Below are 6,006 nucleotides of genomic sequence, written 5' to 3'. Positions count from 1 at the left end.
TATTATATTTTGTAAACACTCCCTCCAACCCCTTCTGAATGGTTTAATAAGGAGCTAATGGCCTGTAGAAAAGCAGGCTAGTCAGGACATCCAGCAGAGGTAGGAACTCTGGGAAAGAGTATGAGGCTGGAATGTTCATCAGTCAGACACAGAGGATAGAAACTCACAAGCAAAATGCTGAAGAAGTCAGATGTATAAAACTGAGACTCAGCAATAAGCCATATGACAGAACATAGATGAATATAAATGGGTTAAATTATAAAAACTATTTGGGAACAAGAGTAAGCTAAATCCTAAAGTTTTCATTAAACATATATGGATTCATGAACTGGCACCTTGGAGAATATCCAGTTATAGAAAGTCAAAGAAATCTCAGAAAAAGTCATTTAAGCAGCATATAATGACCAAATCAAGTCACACATGGTCCTATGTGCTATGTACTAGTACTCTGGAAACAGAAGGAGGTAGATCAAGAGTCCAAGGCTGGCCTTGATTATATATTGTGTTTGAAGTCAACTTTGTGCTACATGATATCCTATTTAAAAAAAAAATAATTTAAAAAAAGCAAAGTAAATAAACAGAGCAAAAAGAAAGAGGGCAATTGGGGGAATGAGGGAGGGAATGAGGGATGGAAAGAGGAAGGGAAAAGGAGAGGAAGGAAGAAAGGAAGGAAGAAGGGAAGGAAAAAAGAAAGAAAGAAAGAAATCATTTGCAGTAGAGGGAAATATGAGGAATAGATGAAGAATAGTGTAAGGAGTGACAACATGCCCCAGAATGAGACCAGGTCAGAGAATAAACAGAGAGTAAACCAATTACAGGAGATATTCATTCAAGAAGAGACTTCTCCAAAACTAGAAAGGAGCAACCTAGCAGGTATGGGGCAGATACCTTTGTCTGGGACAACAATTTGCAAAGCTGGATTCAGGTGTTCTCTGTCTCAAAGATTATCTTTGTTTAATGTGCTTAGGCAGATATGTGCTTAGGTAGAGCATGGCTCAAATTATTTGTCACAGAACAGAAGCCAAGAATTTAGAAGGCTGTTCAACTTGAACTTCTGCTTATCTCATTGGGACGAGAATATTTTAAGATGATAAGAAGTTAAGATGGTATTATTGAGCCCTGACAGGTCTATTATGGGGGTAAGGCACATTGCTTTCATGATTCTGTTTGCTTCTTTGCCAAAGGACTGGATGAGAGCCTATGTATGGAGTTGAAGGTAGAGTCCTATCTTCAACCGAGTAAACATTGCTGTGAGTCATTCTGGAATATGTGATATGTGGCACATTGGTCAGGGCATTTCCACTAGAGTAGGTCAGCTGACCCCTGCCATGTGCAACTAGGTCAAGAGGTAAGAAGGGAAGCATTCAGGAGGGGGATATCCGTGTACCCCTCAACAGCTGCAGTACTTCCTCTTTAGGTTCAGCTTTCTGCCAGGTTCTCTTATCACAAAACAGAGACTTACATTCTCAGCAAATTCTACATAAAATGTAATTGCTGTTCTCAGCTATCATGGTGTAAAATTGAAGGCAAGGTCAATGACCAAGTTAAGCAATGCGACACAGAGACAAGTAGCAGTCCATCTCAGGACAGATGTGCCAAATTGCAGGAAGAAAAATAGCTTGGATCCCTATGGATTCTTAATGACAACTTCCAGAGCTAGAATTTGGTGCTTCTTAGGGTTTCTGAGAGATGGCCAGAAACAGGAGTCTTATCCTACCTTCTGTTTTTAAACTGTATTGAGACTACAATGAGTTGAGGGTTAAAAGGTGAGTAAAGAAAAGAACCTGGATTGCATATACATTCAAGTGTGTTCTTTCTACTCTTCACAACAGCCCTGCAAGGTGGTTTTATGCTCTCAGGAAAATGAGGCCATGAGCTTGCCTAAACCAAGAATGAAGTGTGAGCAGAAGTGGGGCTAAAGTTCACATTTGTGAATATCAGATGCCTAAGTTCATTCGTTATCAGTGAATTTATCATGTTTACATCTATTTCTTTTGTTCCTTTCCAGTTCAATTTCCTTCCGATTAAAGCAGAATTTTAAACTTTGGGGATAAGATGTGCCATACCACCTCCAGTAGGATCTGTGTGACAAGTTCCACAAACTGAGATGATTGACCTCATAAGGGGGAGGGGGAGGCCTCCTGGAACAAGTTGTGAAACTCTTCGCTGGAGAAAAAATATTGAGCTTTAGTTCTCATGGCAATCTATCTGTTTTGTTTTCTCTTATTCCTTTCCTTATTTACATGTTCCTGGTAGCCTAGGCCAAGATCTTAAGCGAGAATAATGGGTAAGAAACCATCCCTGGAGATGGCCAGATGGCCACTAACATGAACTTATCCCCAAGGAAACCAACACTTTACTTTCTAAATCATTTACAAAACTATGATGATAAAAAACTTTCCCAACAATAAAATTTCATATGGCTACACATGTGTCATCGGAGGTGGATTTTGGTATATGGTAAAGAAAGCCTTAATTAGAAAGAATTTAAATAGTTTAAATTTATACATTGAAGATTATAAAAATTCAGGCACTAGATGTTAAATAATAGTTGACCATGGGGCTGGAAAGTTAGTTTATTGGTTAAGAGCACTGATCGTTAAAGATGTACTAACCTGCTCCTGGAAATATGCCACTAGCCTTGGACAACAACCCCCACAGAATACATCCTTTTAGAATTGTTATATTTTGATGATTTATAATGATGTTACCTGTTCTATTTGTCATTCACATAGTTTGTCATACATAGTTTCAGAGTTGTAATGCTTGGATGATTTTTGTGCTTTACTGTTCCAAATGATTTTTGTTGGTATCTGTGATTGTTTCATTGGATAGTTTCTAAGAGATGTAATGGTTTTTTATTTGTTTGTTTGTTTGTTTGTTTTTTGTTTTTGTTTTTTAATGTGTAAAACCTCCTGCTTGAGAGCTGCAGCATACACTCAGATTCAAACTGCCTCTGTGTTTGTTTCTGTTTGTCACTGCCGAATCCTTACCCACCTAGCTTCAAAGACTCTCATTCTAGGGACCCCCATACCTGACTGGGGTGGTCCGTGGCAAAGATGGCTGATTAGAAGCTTCGTATGTGTGATCAGTCAAGATAACAAAGCACAGACCCTATCATGGAAAAAGAGAAGAGCATAGGAGTTGATGATAACGTCCCTACAAAACATGGAGAAACAGAAAGGCTACACAGAAAAGGGAGGAAACACCTTTGCCTACAGCTCTGACTCCCTGGGAAGGGGCAATAGGACTGAATGAGTTTTGCACTATGAGACTGCCATTAGCCTCTGAGTACCTGGGGCAAAATGCTGTGCTTTGAGTCTGAAATTTTCTAAAGAGCTCATATGTTTAAACATCTGGTGCTCAACTTTATGTGGAGAGCCTGGTTAATAGAAATGGGTCACCAAGGGTGGGTCTTTAAAGATGTGTAGTTCAGATATAGCAGTGGTCTAGCTTTTGTTGGTGCTTGTCTATTATCTTTTGAGGCAGGGATTCATGTAGCCCAAGCTGGCTTCTAACTCCTTGTGTAGTTATGACTTTGAAATTCTTATCCTCCTGACTCTGCCTCCCAAGTTTTGAAATTATTGCCAGTGTTGATCACCACATCTATCTATTAGTTCTCACAAGAAGAAATATAGATCGACAAGGAATATATTTTTAAATGTTCAAACATTCTTAGTCATAAAGAAAATTCTAATCAAAATTATACTGAGATTATATCTCACTTCAGTCAAAATCATCATCAAGAAGACAAAAGTAAAGAAAGAAAAGAATGTAGGAGAAAAAACAATTCTAATAGAAATGTAAACTAGTACAACCACTATGGAAATCACAGTAGAGATCTCTCAGAAAACCAAAACTAGAATTACCACATAATTTTCTTAAGTCACTCTTGGGTGTATACCTGAAGGAGCAGAAGTCAACATATAAAAGGGATGTCAGTGGTGACAGTCCCACATTGCTACCCTCACCAGCTTCAGTTCTCCTAGACTTTCAAGTACCTCGGCTTAGGCCAAATTAGAGGTGAGGGCCTTGACATGGAAGAGAATTTTGAGACTGGTCAGTATAGTGAAGAAGAGATAAAATCTGTTAAATGATGATTTTAATATAGGCCTAAGCATTATTATGAGAATGAGAAATACTCAGAAGAAATGCTACATGCCCAGGTTGGAGTATGTGCTACCCAAGGGAGAAGAAGGGGAGGTAAGAGGCACCTATGCGCATGCTCGCCTCAAGGGAGAATAAGCAATTGTCTTACACACACACACACACACACAGAGAGAGAGAGAGAGAGAGAGAGAGAGAGAGAGAGAGAGACAGAGACAGAGACAGAGACAGAGAGAGAGACAGAGACAGACAGACAGACAGACAGACAGACAGAGACAGACAGAGACAGACAGAGAGACAGAGAGAGAAACTTGTTGACTCTTAAGCTACTTCTCAAAAGGTTACTTAGACTCCTCCTTTTTTCTCCTAGAAAATCATCAGGATTATGGCTTGGAGGGAGATGGCCTTAGGCACTTGGTACTTGGGCTGAAATTCTTGCTTGCCTACTGGCAAAAGCTTCCACAGAGTTCCCAGCTGACAGGTTTCTTCTTTTCCACTTCTCATGACATGAAGCTCTGGGGATGTCTATACACCCATGCCCATTGTTTGGCTGTATAAAATAGTCACGTTATGGAATCAGCCTAGGTACCCATCCATAGCATGAATGGATAAAAAGTGTGGTTTATACACATTGAAGTATTGTACAACCGTGAAGAAGAGAAAAATTATGACATATTCAAGAAGATAAATGCACTGGATATCACCATAATAAGTAAAATAACCGGACTTAGAAAGATAAATCAGCATTTTTTCTCACATGCAAAACCTAACTTTAAAAAATTCCATGAAAGTAGAAACAGAAATATATGGGGAGAAGTGGACTTGCTACAAGGGGGAGAGACATTCCTGAGTTCGAGGCCAGCCTGGTCTACAAAGTGAGTTCCAGGACAGCCAGGGATATACAGAGAAAGCCTGTCTCAAAAAACCAAAAAAAAAAGAGAGAGAGAGAGAGAGAGAGAGAGACATTCCTATCTGCCCACAAATGCTTTCTTGTCTTTCTCAAAGAACCCACCATGTTAAACACAAATATCCATTCACTTCTAGAACAATGAATTCTTCTGCTGTTATTCATATTTCTCAAAAATACAGGTTTTACTTCCTCATATTTCAATAATATTTCATTTCATTCTTGGCCCTTTTCCACCTCCATTTCACTGCTGTCATTAACTGTCATCCTGACATTACTCTAAGTGAAAGTCTCATACAACTATGCAAAGTTCCTAAATCTTTAGTGCAAAGAATGACCACCTAGTGAATATCCTTACCCTCAGGTTAGGCATAGACATGGTCATCCCCAAAATCCCACCAGAGGTCTCATAGTATTCACCCACCATTATTTCCTCTTCCTCCCTAAAAGATGTACTATCCTGACTGCCCATCCAGTGGGTTAACTTTGTTTTAAGCTTTATATAAACTGAAGCATATTTCTTTTGTGTCTGGTATTTCTTGCTCATACTTGTAAGTATGGACATAATACTGCATGCACTGAGGGATTATTTAATTTTGTTGCTGCATAAATACACACACGCGCGCGCATGTGTGTGTGTGTTAGTCACAATTCACCTATTTTGTATTAATGAACCTGTGAGGTTGTTTCCATATAAAGACTTGTTCAACAGTTTCCATTAATCTTCTTGTTCTTGTCTTCTTGATGCACATATATTCATAATCATCTGGTTTTTCTTTTTAAGAAAGAAAGCTCTGTTTGGGAACACTGTAAATTGGATTGGACCAATTAAGACACAAGAGCACACGAGCATCAACAAGTTAGACAAGGTTTTCTTGAGCAGCCCCTTCTCTTATGAGAGATAGAGAAGCTGCAGATCTCCTAAGACAAGGCACTTGGAGACAGCCACGTCCTTTCATGTTATTTCATGCAAGAATCCAGAGAATGGGAAA

Source organism: Mus caroli, unplaced genomic scaffold, assembly GCF_978045245.1.
Source record: "Mus caroli unplaced genomic scaffold, Mus_caroli_1 scaffold_3, whole genome shotgun sequence".
NCBI classification, from domain to species: domain Eukaryota; kingdom Metazoa; phylum Chordata; class Mammalia; order Rodentia; family Muridae; genus Mus; species Mus caroli.
The sequence above is the reverse complement of the archived record's forward strand: the minus strand, read 5'-3'. Positions refer to the sequence as shown.